The sequence below is a fragment of the Phodopus roborovskii genome, unplaced genomic scaffold, assembly GCF_943737965.1.
Source record: "Phodopus roborovskii unplaced genomic scaffold, PHOROB, whole genome shotgun sequence".
Lineage (NCBI taxonomy): Eukaryota > Metazoa > Chordata > Mammalia > Rodentia > Cricetidae > Phodopus > Phodopus roborovskii.
Genome location: NW_026126481.1, coordinates 1,150,296 through 1,165,541, shown reverse-complemented (window position 1 = coordinate 1,165,541; position 15,246 = coordinate 1,150,296). Strand labels below are relative to the sequence as shown.

Sequence of the window (15,246 nt, the reverse complement as noted above, 5' to 3'; positions counted from 1 at the left end):
CTTTAAAAATATTACTTTGTCCCTCGTAAAGAGACAGTGGATTAGGGGTAGATGGGGAAGAAAAATTGCAGTTGCTGTGAATGCAATTCAACTTTTAAATAATGTGTGATAACATTACTCTTCTGCATAAAGTTAAAAGCAAGGCATTGTAAAACTGTCACTGGAGGGGAAAACTTTTAGGGAAAGAGTCAAGATTACCTTCCTTAAGATTAAGGATGGTATCATTAGCACCTAGGCCTTTGTTTCTGCAGGTGGCCAGGGTTGATGTTGTTTTCCCCCCAGTAAGGCTCCAGGGAAAGGGTGGTACAGGGAGCAGGGACAGAGCATACAAAGCAATCCTCCAAGAATCAGCCCCCAGCATAGAAGAGGAAAAGCCCAGGCTTGGCAGAAAGGACACATGGGACTGGACTTGACAGGAACTGGTGGGCTATTGTCTCACTCGGTAGCCTTCTATTGTTGTCTTCTATTCAACTTGTGTGGCATTGTAGAAGGCACTCCTCAGAATACATAGCCTCTTCAGATCTGCAGCCCAAAAGGGTGAACAGAGCAGATTGGTGCTTCCAAGCTAACCCAGCCTTGCTCTCCACACTCCACGAATGACCACCCATCCTTGAGGGTCACCAGACGTGCTCACCTGATACAAGGGCCCACTTATGGCCCACCTGCTTGCAAACTCTGTTTCTGTAACCTGCACAGTTGTATATTATTTATTGTGTACAGTATAATGTATGAAGTGGGAGCTAATAGTCCTAATTAACGTGCGGAAAAAGAAGAGGGAGCTTTCAAGTAAAATCAGGATTACTTGGCAAGCTTGTGAATTTATTGGTTATTCAACAAATTCTGTCATAACGGTGGCACAAACATGTCTGTCTATGTTTCTGGTGCAAAAATGTGCTTTATCTCGGTTTATTTAGAAAACGATAATGCATGGGCATCTCTAAACTTCATGCACTATAAACAAACGCATTGGCATTTGAGCTTTTTAGTGATTTTTAAAATCAGACATGAAAACAGTTGGCACATTTCCTGCCCCAGAGGAAGAAGATATAAAAGTTCTTAAAAGATCCCATTCAGACACCTGGTCCTACTTGGCCCAGAGAACCAAGAAATCCTAGGAAGCAAGGGGAAGTTTGGTTCCGAGTTATCTTCCGGGACCACTGTAGCGCCCAGAGGGCGCCCTCACCTCGAGCCTGGACCACAGGTGGTAGAAGCGGGACAGAGGCGTGGTCTCAAGGGTGGGCACGGGGGCGTGGGCTCGAGGGCGGATCCTAGGGCGTGGCGCCGGCCTCGAGGACCGGAGCGCAGCGGGCTGAGCACACCAGGATCCGCATTGCGAGCGGATTCAGCGGAGTTTCGTGCGCCTAGCGGGCACAGGCTCCAGGTAACCTAGGCCGGGCCGGTGGCCTTGTGGCCCAGCAAATCTGGACAGCACAGAGCCGGATTTACGCGGGTGGGACCGGTTCCGCTCGGAAGGGAGTGGAGCTGATACGGGGTGAGAGGTCGCTCGGTTCCGGTGCACCGGGCTAGGATGGAGCAGGAGTCCTCTTCCCACCCTCCTTCCGGTCCATCAGTGGGACGCCGCCACACTGTGGCATCTGGAAGTCACTTTCCGACCTCTTTTTCCCGAACCCGGGTAATGAATGGGGCCTTAGAAATCGGGGTTGGCTGCAGGCTTGGAGGGTTAAGAGGCAAGCGGTTACAGCAGTGTCTTAGGCGCCAAGGACTTAAACTTCGTAAAACCACAGCCCAGTGAAGAGGCCTTGCGACCCCTGTTAGAGCACGGACCGAGGAGCCAGCACTGGGGCAGAGAATGCCTGCCGGCTTGTCTGGGGTCCAAGCAGTCGCTGCCCTTCCTCTTGCCTTGTTCTTCGGGCTGCGGGTCTGTTATGAAAACAGGTAATTCTTCTTAAACATGTTACTTCTCTAGGTTCTTTGTTTTTGTTTGTTTTGAGGTTATTAGGTGTCCTTTCTTTTTTTTCTCCTTCCTTCTTTCCTTCCTTCCTTTTTTTTTTTTTTTTTTTTTTTTTTTGGTGGCTTCGAACTCAAAGAGATTTGCCTGCCTCTGCCTCCCAAGGTTAAAGACATGCCCCACCATGCCTGAAGCTTAAGATGCTCATCTCAGGTTCACAGCGGCTCGGTCTCAGTTCTTTCAATGCTGAAGAAAAGTGGACCCCCAGTCCCCAGCCCCTGCCGGGTGGCTGTTAAGCCTCTTCCTAAGTTCCACCACAGAGGAGTCGCCGGTTTGGCTCTGCAAAAACTTTGTCAGAGTGATGTACATTCTTTACCTTGCCTTTTCACCCCAGAGGAGAGTTGTTTTGTTGCAAATAATAGAGCTGGAAGCAAATTAGGAGGAAATAGAGTGTTCTAGAGCTGGAAGCAAATTAGGAGGAAATACAGTCAGTGTTCAGACAGAGCACTGGTGCGTTCACTTGAGAAGGCGGGTGGGTGGGGCTGTGACCTGAATTTGGTGAGTAGTGGGGGAGCAATATGGTTTCTTCCTCTGGCCTGCTGCCCCCATTTAGAGTTGTCCTGAAAGGCAGATTTGTCTTCTAGAAGGGAAAAAGAGGGGTATGTGTTTTTTTAAAGACCAGTGTAAATTACAGGGGCTGCAGGAGGATTGGGAGCAGGTTTCCCTTCTGGAAGGGTAGGAAACTACAGGTATCTGCTTTTTCCTCCCTTCTCTCCTTTTTCAGGCTTTAATGATGGTATTTTGGGAAAACTTTGCTTTCTTAGAAATGGCCAATTAGGACATTAGGCGGTGGGAAACTACTGTTGGAAATTGTCTTTTCTGAAGGCCAGATGCTGTTTTCTGCTGTTTTGTTTGGACAGGGTCTTAATCTGTATATAGCTCAGGTTGGCCTCAAAGTCTGGATAAACCTCCTGAGTGCTAGGACTTCTGACATATGCAAGACCCCCAGCTCAAATGCTGCTAGCTATGAAGTGTGTAGCATTTCAACTGCACTGAGTAATATAGTTGTTTATGGGGATGGCTAAGAGTCCCCATCACTAATTTTAATGTTAATATTTCTTAATGAGGAATGTGCTCACAGTTCTAGGTTAGGATGTCAAGTACCCCAACTTTGCTGAAAAGGGTGTTCCCAGGTGGCTGTGGTGAATCAGGTGTGGTATGTTCTTTTGGAGACTGTTTCCGTAATTTCATCACTGGAGGTGTGGTTTGATGCTGTCAAGTTTCCTTCTAAGGCAAATAATGTATGTGTTTATAGCAGACATTTTTGGCCAGATAGATTTCATTTTATGATAGGATCTGTGCAACCTGAAACTCACTGTGACGCAGAGAATGACCTTGAACTTCTAATCATTCGGAACCCACTTCTGAGGAGCTGGAATTATAGGAAAGCTCCACCAAACACCCTTATGTGTTGCTGGGGACCAAACCTGAGCTTTGTTCCTGGCAGGCAAGTACTCTTGCCATCTGAGCTTTAGCCCTAGCCCTTGGCCAGATGTTTTCTGTGGCAGCAGATCTTGTGTACTTTAAAGGACCTTTATCTGCATGCGGTACCCACTGTGTGGTAGACACCCCTCCCATATTCCAGTGACAATAATATTTTGGCTTCAGACTTTGTCAAGGATTTGGGGGGGGTCAGAGTCTCCCCAGTTGAGAATGAAAGTAAGCCTGTATATGAAATGTTCTAAGTGTCAATGAACTATTGGTTAAGTGTCAAGAGAAGCTATCAGTAAGTTAAAATGCCTTGAATATTAAGACATTTTTATTACAAAGATGGAAAGGTTAGTATACCCTGTGAATGGCTTGTGTGCCCTGCCAAATTTTATCACCACAGAAATTTCAGGTATTAATACCATTGTAAAGCTTGGAATTAGAAACTTAAAATTAGAGAAGGAATACTAGGGGCTATAGATATAGAGATGATGGCTCAGTGGTTAAGAGCACGTGCTACTCTTAACAGAGAACCAGAATTTACTTTCCAGAACCTGTTTTGAACCACTCACAATTGACTGTAACACCAGCTCCAGCAGTCTGACAGCTTTGGTTTCCTACATGCAGAAGCACATGCATATTTTTTTTTAAAAAAAATACATGTTTAAAAAAGAAATTTTACACTAATTTTGATTTTTTTTTCCCTTTTTTTTTTTTTTTTTGTGTAGTGGTTTCTTTCAGCTTCTTTAAATTAATGAAGTGTGAATTGACCATGTATATTGACTAGGAAAAGTTGATCATCCGTAGTGGCAGTCCCAAGGAAAACTAAACAAGAATTTTCCATGCATGCCTTTAACCCTAGCACTAAAGAGGCTGGAATAAAAGGATTAATGGTTCAAGGCTACCCTGGCCTACATAAACCATAAACAATAACAACAATGCTGAGGTTCAATGTGAATAAAGCCAGTGAGATGGCCTGCTGCCAAGCCATACCGCCTGAGTTCAATCCTGGGGTCCCATATGGTAAAAGAGAATCAGTCTTTAGCTAACAATGTTCTGCTATGCACGTCTATAGTCTAAGGAACCAAAAGTTAATTAAAAAAAGAGTACCACAAAACACATGCAGTAACTGATAGAGAAAGAAAGTATGACACATTTTAAACCCCAAGTTGGTTGTAGTTGGTCCCTTCAGAAATCAAAGTAATTTGTAAAGCTCAGGACCAGATACATAATTTGTGAGTCTCTTGTTGGTTTGTTTGTTTAAAATGTATGAGTTTTAGAGTGGTGGGAGCGGAGTATGAAGCCAGTATGCCAGGGGCCCCAAGGGATGGATGCACAGACTGTGTGCCTGGGAGTCTGGCTCCATTAAAGCTCTGTGTCCATAGCTAAAAGGATGCTGGCAACCCCACCTCAGTGAAATGCTACCACTCCCAAACACTGGAGTTTGGTTTTGTTTCTTTGTGCCAGGTGGGCTCAAACCCAGGGCCTTGCCCCTTACCCCCTAACCCCCTGGCCAGCACTCCTCTGCTGGGCTTTGTCCCGCGAGGAGTTTCTGTGTCATTGGTCCATACTCAAGAAATCCTCCCATTAGTTTTTCTTTTCTTAGAGCAGTAGCCATCATCCCTTGGGGTCCTGGGTACCTGGGTTACTTGTCCACTCAGGCGTTCACTGAACAGCTGCTTACTGAGCCAGGCATTGTTGGCTCTGGGACTTCAGCTGTGACCATGATGGGATGAATGTCTCTGCATTTTGTCACTGCATTTACACACCCTTTACTCTGGTGGCTAGAGAATGAGACAGATAAGCCCACAGTCCTAACCTTAACTGGTACATGAGAAAGGCACATGGAGTTGTGTCAGGCGAGGGCCTGTTGAATGATTTGGGGGAGGCCTGGAGGGTCTCCTTCAATAAGTTGTATTTGATATTTAACATACCCAAAAGGTGACTAGGAAGCAATCGGGTAAGTTAGGGGATGGATTTTTAGGAGAAAAGTATTGAATCCAAGAGGAAAATGTGGCCTTGGGGCCATTTGTAGGATTTTGGATTATAGTAGTGGGTACCCATTCATGGGTTTGAAATGAGCAATGAGCTCCTCTGTGGTTCTCAAATGCTTATACTGCAGCTGTGCAAAGGATGGTGTGAAAAGTGGGCCCTGCTGGTACTCACAGTGCCTTATGGGATACCAGTCTGAGAAGACTGCTTTTTATCCTGGCAAGAGCAGTACCAAGGGCTTTGGTCTCTTAGCCAGTCAAGTTGACACAGCCTGTGCAGTCATGTGCAGACACCCAGGAGGGGAGAGTGGATATTAGCAAACAATGACACCCCATGTCCCTACTGTCACCCAGGAATGGTGTGGTGGATAAAATTTGAGATTTATTTGTAGTTCAAATCCGAAGGATAGTCATGGTTAACTAATACTGTTGACTAGGAGGTAACAAGGATGACTCAGAAGTTTCTGGCATGAACAACTGAGTAGGATGGGATAGGGAAAGCATTTGTGGTGTTGGAGAGCACCAGGGTGGGGTGGGAGTGGTGGGGGGCAGGATGAGGTTGGCACCACACACGGGAGGGAAGGTAATTAATTCCCTTTTGGAGATGTGTTGTTTGTGAGAGAGACAACCAAAGGATGCCGAGGAGCTAACAGCTAGAAGGGTCTGGAATGGAAATACCTGCAAACCCTGGTGTGCAAAATACTCACAGCATTGTAAAGCCTCAAAAGAAAAGATAGGCTGAAGAGAGAAAGGGTCTGTCCCTGCAGCTGTAGACCATTTCCTGCTTGAGAAGGGAGGCCAGCTAAGGCACACATATAGGGTAGGAGAAACCCTGGGGTCTGTGGTTTCTGGGTTTCTTTTGTCTTAGATCAGAATTGAGCTGGGAGACACTGCATTTGTTTACTTGTTCCTGGAAACATCAGGTAGATAAGAGGTATGGGGGAAGATGAGGGTGGGCCCAAATTCCAGAGATGATAAAGACAGCCCGGCAGGGTTGGTCTGTGATAGGAGGGAGACACTTTATATGGAGTCAGGACTTTTCACCTTTTTTTGAAAGGAAGGAATAAGACCATTAGCTGGGTTTCTGAAGTAGAATGTTTCTTTAACTAGTGGATTTCTTTTACACTTTTTTTTTTTTAATATGTTTAATTTGCTGTGCTAGGAATCAGACCCACATGAAAGAAGGCACACTTCTAGAACTACAGTCCATCTTGTTGAAGTATTTTCTAGTGCTAAGGTTCATGATTGAACTCCATGAAAACTATTGAGTTCATTTATCCTGGGAAGATATGAAGAGAAAGTCTATTCATCACAGATAGGCATTGCCAGTGGAAATGTGTGTGTGGGGGGGGGGGGAGAGGGGGGATGAGGGGTCTAATAAGGAATGTGGGTGACCTGGAGAGTAGCCTCACTCCTTCCTAGACCTTGGGTGTAGCCTCACCCCTTGGAAACATTCTGGATGGCTAACAGGCTTTTGTTTACAGTGTAAACAGCTTCCTCTGAGATCTTGGTGACCTAGGGTTTTACTCTGTCTTTTGTAGTCCTATCCAATGCTTAGGAGCCATTCTATAAGCTCCCTTAAATTCCTAGGCAACTGGTTGGTTACTTCAGATGCCACCAGAATCTTTTTTATTTTTAATTTTTTAATTTATTTTATATAACAAAGTCCATTTAAATGAAAACAAACATTTATAGACAATATTTGGGAATTTGGGCTTTGTTCTTTCCAAACTACTTCCTGCTGATAAGGGGCGCTGTCATCTTGTATGTAGCTACTGTAAAGAGGAAGCACCACAGTCTCTCAAGAAGCCCACACCCAATCTGGATGCTTCCCTTCCCAGGAGCTTCTCTTCCTATTAACTCCTATGCATAAATTCCTTTTGAAAAATCCCCATTAGTAAACTCCAGCTTTGCCCTCTCACTGGCCTGAAAGTCTTTTCTGGTGTGAAGCCAAGAATTCTGACTCCCACCTGAGTAGAGATCTCTGACTAGAACTTCTTGAGCATCTGTGGTGGACATTGGAGCTGAGTCTGTGCCCTACATGGAGCCCTGCTTCCTGCCTTTCACCTTGTGCTTGGGTGACTACTGTCAATAACACCTGACATGGGTCTTGGTCTTGCCAGTTTTGCCAAGGTTGCCAAAGGACAACGTTGAACTTCATTCCTCGGAAGTATTGCACTTAAATTTTTGAGACATGGCTTATTTATTGACCTAAGGCTTGATGATAAGGCTAGGTTAGATAAGGTAAGGTAGATTTGCCTAAGCTAGCTGTCCAGGGAGTCCAGGAGTTCCGCCTGCCTCTTTTCAGTGCTGACATTATAAGTGTGTGCCACTGTGTTTAGCATCCTCCTCCTCCTCTTGTTCTTTTTCTTAACATGGATTCTGGGGGCGGAAGTCGGGTCTTCATGCTTGCTGAGCAAGAACTTTACTGACCCAAGTGTCCCACCAGTTTGATGCCTCAGGCTTGCAATCTCAGCAGTGGGGATGGGGGTGGGCAGGAATTAGTGGATCCAAGGAGCTTGCTGGACCGAAGCAGCAGCCATGAGGTTCAGGGAGATACTCTGCCTCAGAAGATGGAATGTCTGGAAGATATCTGATGTTGATTTCTGGTTTCCATGTGCACATGCAGGCACATGTCTGTGCATCTGCCCACATATGTGAACATTTACACATCTAATACTCAAACTGTGAAGATAGATACAGTGTCTGGTTTCTTCTGGAATATGGATGTGTGTGTGTGTGTGTGTGTGTGTGTGTGTGTGTGTGTGTGTGTGTGTATCATTATACTCATAAATACAATTATTTGTCAGTGTATTTATGGGTGCAGGTATAGCTCAATTGAATGCATGCCCGGTATGTGGAAGACCCTGGGTTTGATTCCTAGTCCTGCCCAAAAGTAAAATAAAATGTCCCATTTAGACATGAGACAGTGCTATGATTTAAACATCTGGTGATGTGGTTTCTTAGTCTATCAGCCACAACTTTTGTCTTATCAGGTCACCATGTGCTATTAGTGAGGATCAGCCTAAGCCATTTTGGTTGGTTTTGTGAAGCTGTTGCTGAGGGCCCCGTCTCTCTGGGCAGCTGTGTGAGTACAGGTGAAGGTGAATACTGAAAGATGTCTCGGGTCAATCATTGTGCTCTCTGACCAAGCCTTCCGTGAAAGGTCAGCAGCAGGATTCAGCTCCTCAAATTTCCAGAATCAGCCACTGGATGTAGGAATGTGCCTCGGGCTCTGTGCTGGGCTTTCCGGGTTTGTTAGCTTATTTTGTCAAGGTGGAGGTACCTTTGTCAAGGTGCATCTAACCTTTCAAGAGTTGGAGCGCAAGACCTCAATTTGTTATGCTGCACAGGACAATTCAGTGGTGGGGGATGTTGTTCTGACTCCTTTCTCTGATTAACAGAGCCTTTGGTCTGGCCAAGGAAGCCTTCCTGTAGCTACTGTGGTGCCTTTCCTAAAAAACTGCACAAGGTTCTTAGTCCCTGCACACCACAGGTTCAAGATGAAAGCCTACACTTGTGTGTGTACATGTACATACCGTGTGTGTGTGTGTGTGTGTGTGTGTGTACGCACACGTGTGTGCACAAGTGTACATGTGTATGTACTTTTATGCAGCACTAGGGATCAAATCCAGGATCTCCTAGTGAAATATATTTGAAGCAAATTTGTAGAATTTAACAAAAAACTTCTAAGCTCCCTGAAATGTCCAATAATGTAAGATTAAAACAAAAACAACACAACGAAAACATTGCTGGGCAGTAGTGGCGCAGGCCTTTAATCCCAGCAGAGTCAGCCATATATCTGTGAGTTTGAGGACAGACTGGTCTACAGAATGAGTTCCAGGATAGCCAGGGCTACAAAGAGAAATCTCGACTCAGAGAAAAAAGAGAGAGAGAGAGAGAGAGAGAGAGAGAGAGAGAGAGAGAGAGAGAGAGAGAGAGAGAATAATACCTCGCTCAGCAGTTAAGAGGACATGTTCTTAACAAACTGAGCTTCTGTGTCACCAAGAAACCTTGACCCAGGCATTGAGGTCGAGAGTATAGAGGTCATCACTCCCCACCAATGCCATCCTCTCACCTACAAACATTGGGAGTTTGAGGCTAGCCTGCTTTACATAGCTAGAGCTAGTCTCTAAACATTTAACAAAGGTTAGATATGAGGGAATTGCAAACAGTAAATAGTGTTCATGGTGTGTTAAATGCAGTCTAAGTATGTTATAGATTGGTTCGCTTTAAAAAAATATATTTTTATATGTATTTGTGTTTTGCCTGCTTGTGTGTCTATGCAGCATATGCATTCTTGGCACTCAAGGAGGCCAGAAGAAGGCAGTGGATCTCCTTGGACAAGAGTTGCACATGGTTGTGAGCTGCCGTGTGGGTGCTATGAATCGAGTTTCAGTCATCTGGAAGAGCAGCCAGTGCTTTGTAACACATCTTCTTTCCAGCCCTACTTACTCTGGTTTCTTGTTGTTTGTAAGAGGATGGATTATGTTTCAGCTATGCCGTGAATTTGCAATGGTCCTATCTCCTCCAACTCTTGAGAGAGAGAGAGAGAGAGAGAGAGAGAGAGAGAGAGAGAGAGAGAGAGAGAGAGAGAGAGAGAGAGTGTGTGTGTGTGTGTGTGTGTGTGCCTGAGTACCCACCACGCCTGGTTTGGTTCAGTTATTCTTAAAAACTCTGAGGTTTGATGTATGATCATTTTCCCAACAAAATCATTGAAAATTATTTTTTAGTGAAAGAAGCTAATATTATACAATGTGTATTGTAACCTCATACCCCATTGATAATGTGCATGTATTTTATGTTTTTATGTACCTGTGAAAGAAATGCACTTGAATTTTTTGAAAAAACAAACAAAAACAAAACAAAACCAAAAAACCTGCTGCATTTTGGAGACTTGAAGGGTTTTCTGCAGTCTTGAGTTGTTAAATGATGCTTTCCAAGGTTCCTGCTGGTCTAACTGGCTCCAGAGCTCATCATCATCCAATTCACTGGTTTCTCATTGATGAGCTAACTCAAGAAAGTATCCAAGCAGTAGCTGGCAGTGAGGAGTACAGAAAGAAACCTTGGTGATGTACCACAAAATGGTTGAAACACTGACAAAAGAAGGCATAGAGGACATGCATATGCACACAGTCAAAATGATTTCAGAGAGTTGTAGATGAAATGGTACTCTGGAATTTATGGTCCATTTGGAGGGCATTCAAGGTGCACAGAGATTTATAAATGCTGGTGTGGAAGTCTGCTCCTGGGAATTCCAAAGAAGTCCTTTAAAAAGAAAACAAAGCTAAGATTTCCATAGCAAATGCTCATAACAAGGTAATTTGGAAATACCCGTAATATTCATCCCCAAGACACCAATTGTGGTGGAAACAATAAGGATCCTTGATATCCAGGAAATGAGAAAGTGCCTGTTATATGAGCAAATAAGAAAGTCTGTAATGTTCACAGATATGAGTGAAAGGCAGTGGAGAAGAGTAAACAGGACTGGGGTGGCTCGTTGCACCTGCCTGTCATGGGCAAGACCCTGCAGAAGGAGGAAACCTAGAGGATATAAAATGATAATCACTGTGAATTTGTTTTTGAGAAATTCTAGTACCTTGTGACTATTTGGAGTATTGATGCCTTTTTTAAAAACTAAAAGGTTTCTTCTTTGAGAATTTCACATGTATACAACGTATTTTGATCATAACTCATTCCCCACTCCCCACCTCCAGTACCTCCTGGGTTTCCTTCTGTGTCCCTTTCCAACTTCATTGGCCCCTCCCTCCCTTTCCTCCTTTTAACAATACAACCCACTCAATCCAAAATTATTGCTACCCAAATGCTCAAAGGTATGGGGCCACTGGAACACGTCAACCTACTAGGCTGTTCTGTAGCCATCAGTAATGGCCAGTAGCTCCTCAGCTTGAGAGTGGGGATTCATGCTAAATTAAAATTCAAACATAAAAATTAGAAACACCCCACCTGCTCCAAAAGGAAATAAAGGTTCCCACTGCATAACTTTGGGTGTGTGCTTCCCACCTTTTTCTCATTGTATACATTTGGTATATTTTCTTGGGGGAAATTTTTTTTTTTTTTAAATGGTCATACTGGAATACAACGTCGCTTAATATAATTTCTTCTCAGAAATATTTTTTGTTGTCACTTCATTTGATATGCTTGGCTTTGGAGATGATTTTAAATTGAACAATTGTATCTAAAAGAAAATCAAGTGAACACGGTGGGTGAGGTTTCCCGGTTGGATTTGAAGTATATGGTCATGAAGAAGTCCCTTTGGGCTGACAGGTTTCATGGAAGACTGGAAGACTGCAAGGAGACTGGGGGAGAGGCGGTGGTAAAAGCCCAGGGTGTCTGCAGCTCTTAATGACTACTGGCTGGTGGTTCTTGGCTATAAATAAGGTCTGGACTCCTGTCTCACTGTCCCCAGGGTGTCAGCCCTTCCTCATCACTGACTGCTGCTAAACCAGAGCAGATGACCACATGCAAAGTAGTTGAAGCCCCACTTTCCTTTTACTCGGCCTAATACATGAGAACAAACAATAGCTACTTGGAGGGTGGCAAGGGAATTAAACAAGAACATATGTGAAGCACTTGTTCGTTATTAACAGAACCATTCCTCCACATGGTGGTGGTGCATGCTTTTAACCCCCACACTACGGAGGTAGAGGCAGGTGGATCTCTGAGTTCAAAGCCAGCCTGATCTACAGAGGAGTTCTGGGGCTACACAGAATCCCTGTCTGGGGGAGGGGGTGGGGAGAGGAAGGAAACAAACCTATAGTCTGGACACACCTGTATCAGTTCTCAGATGCACACCCAATTCAAAGGTGATTTTATTTAAACTACCATCCCTATTTCCCTGACACATGGCCCAGTAGTCCCAAGACAGAGACATCAGCCTTCCAAGCTCTGGCCATCGTGAATCTGCCAAGGCCAGCTAGCACCCAGAAATTGGGCACCTCTCACCAAATTCAGCTCTTTCTAACCAAAGTTCAGAACCATTGCAATAATCCCCAAACAGGACAAGAACTCTCCTGAAAACAAGGCCTGTGGTTTGAGGTTTCTTTATAAAAGCTCTCTCTGTAGAAGCCAACAGTGGGCGCTTTGAGTTCACGCTCTGCTCGCTGACCCACTGTAACTTGGACCATCTGAGTACCGAACTTGAGTTTCCTTGTCTGGAGACAGATTCATGTAACAGAAAAGCATCCAAGAGGCTGCCCTACATTTTGGGAAGGGGTGGATATGTGTGAATGTGGGGTTTTCTTTCTTTCTTCCTTCCTTTCTTTCTTTCTTTTCTTTTCTTTTTTTTTTTTCTTCACTCTTTACTAACTGAATAAGCTTGAGCTACATCCAGAGTACAGTGTGAGTAGGTAGAGATGGGAATGGAGTCCAAAGCTAGACACTGGCCTGCAAGGAGCTCTCCAAAGCTCACAACATAAATTAGTCTACACCTTGACACTGAAGTCCCCAGTTGACTCTGTGTGTGTTACTGATTTCTAAGTCGTCACTAAGTGAGATAGGTTTTTGGAGGAAGGATCAGCGGGTTGGTCTCAGCACATTCAAGGCATGCTGCCATCACTCAGCCCCCATGATCTCCATTTTTGGATGAAGAAACTAATACTCAGAGGGGTTAAGGAACTTCTACTGTCTGTTAAGAAGTACCATAGTTAATTTATATTCATTTCTGTTTGTCTTCACCTCTTTTGGTCCAATGGCTTCTAATAGTGAATGATGGGCTTCAGGATTCAGCGTTCATCTGATTCATCGGAGGGACAATGTGGAAGCTGTTGAGCTGGGTTTTTGAACATGCTAGGGACAAGCAGGCAAAGAGCATTTGTCATTCCTAAAAGGTAGCCTTAGACCTCATCGTTTGGAATGAAAATATGTCAGTAGTCCCATTTACCAAACCAAGGTAGAGAACTTGGGGGTAGCCTCTGAAATGCAAACCATGTTTGAATTTCTGGAACTATGGAAGCCCTGGGGTGATGGGAAAATTTATGGTGGGGATTGTTCAGAGCCCTGGGCCTGTCATGTGGCAAACAGGATAGGCTGAAGTTTCTTCTGGCTGTTTCTGCTTCGGGATGGGAAAGCAACAGAAATCTCTGCTGAAGGGCCACTATTGGCTCTCTTCTTGTCTCATTGGAAGATACCTGGAGTGGACAAGTCTAATTTGTTTCCGTCAAACTGTGCTATCATAGTCACTCCTCTAAAATAACGTACTGGGCATTCAGAAAAGAACAATCGGGGAATGTTCGCACAGGCTGTCACTTGGATGTGGGCAGGGAGCTCCTCTACTCTTTATGGCCTGTGATCATAATGAGGATGAAGAATCCTTTTAAAAACTGATTTCCATGTGTATGTGAGGAGACGTGGTTCTGTCGGACCTGTTGAAGTCCACCTCTGTGAACCAGCTTTGCCGGTGTCTGAGATGGTAGGCTTTCTCCTGTTACACTTCATATTGGCTGAGGAAGCATGACAAGTTTTGAGAAGATGACTCTAAAATCTTTATTCTGAACAAATTCAAAGTTTTCCCTTTTTTTTTTTTTTTTTTTTTTTTTTTTTTTTTAATGGGTGCTTGGAATTGAACCTAGGATCTTGCACATGCTAGGCAAGCACTCTATAACTGAGCTACAACCCCAGCCCATCTCCACATTTTTGTGCCTTGGATTTAGAACTGTCCTTTTTCCATTTGAATAACCTGGCATTCTACTTAACTGTACTCTGCTAATGTAATTTCTTTGAGTGACTACATAAAAGTCATTTTAAAAGATGCTTTCCTGTAACATGCTTCAGGACTGGTGTAGTTCAGTGCATTGTCCTTGCCTAGCACGAGTAAGGCAGCCGTGGGTTTGAGCCCCAGGACTGTAAAGACGTAGACAGACAGACAGACAGACAGACATGTGCAGCTGTCCTGCACTGAATTTGGCTACTTAAGTACATTGTGTAACTGGAATCTTAGAGCATCTGTCCTTTTGTGTCTTTGCATTTCAGTTAACATAGTACCTTCAGGGTCAAGACAGTGTTGTGGTGGGTTGGGATTTCGTTTCTTTTAAGGCTGAATACTACTGTTCCACTCTGTTGACAAACACATTTTGTTTCTCATTTCTTTTTGTAGTTCCTAATGTGATGTCTTTTTGTTACTTGAATGCAGTTGTTGGCTTCCTTTGGCTTTCAAGGGGATGTGTGTCTGTATGTATGCTGTATGTCGGGGGGGGGGGGGGAGGTGCCCATGTGGCATGTGGAGGTCAGAGGACAGCTTTTAGAGTCAGCCTTCTCCTACCACCTGGGATCTGAGCATTGTACGCAACTCATCAGGTTTGCCGAGCAAGCCCTTTTACCTGCTCATTGGCCCAGGTTTCTCCACACCACCACCACCACCACCTGCCCTGCCTTTTCTTTTCTTTAATTTTCTTTTCTTTCACTTCCCTTTCTTTCCCCCCTCTCTCCCCCCTCTCCCCCTCCCTCTTTCCTTGCTGTGTGGTCTGTTTCTGTTTTTCTGAGGCAGGATCTTCTATAGGCTAGGCTTGAACTCTTGCTCCTCTTGCCTCTACCTCCCAAGTGCCAGGGTGACACAGATGTATACCACCGTGTCCAGCCTCATGTAGTCTTAATTTTGATGGAGCAAGTAGAAGATGACCAGCTGATAAGCACAAGATGATCCTTCATATATGTGTCACATGGGTGTTTGGTGCCCATAGAGACCAGAAGATGGTGTTGAATCCTCTGGACTTGAAGTGACGGCTAATTGTAAGCTATCATGGGGGTCCTGGAAATTGAACTTGCATCTTCTATAAGAACAACAGTTGCTCTCAACCACTGGGCCACCTCTCCAGGCCCTAAAATCAGTTTAGATTCAGA

General features: G+C 44.4%; 1 protein-coding gene across 3 annotated transcripts in view; it reads left to right on the top strand.

Annotated features, from left to right (window-relative positions):
• Positions 1 to 1,268: 1,268 nt before the first annotated feature.
• Positions 1,269 to 15,246, top strand: part of Gcnt1 (glucosaminyl (N-acetyl) transferase 1) — a 30,629-nt gene continuing 16,651 nt past the window's right edge. Inside the window, exon 1 of one of the 3 annotated variants that reach the window (XM_051194062.1) lies at positions 1,269 to 1,381. The gene's annotated coding sequence lies outside the window, so the exon portion shown is untranslated. Of the gene's footprint in view, positions 1,634 to 1,655; positions 1,897 to 15,246 lie in introns of those variants that run through there. The other 2 variants (XM_051194061.1, XM_051194063.1) reach the window with 2 other exon arrangements.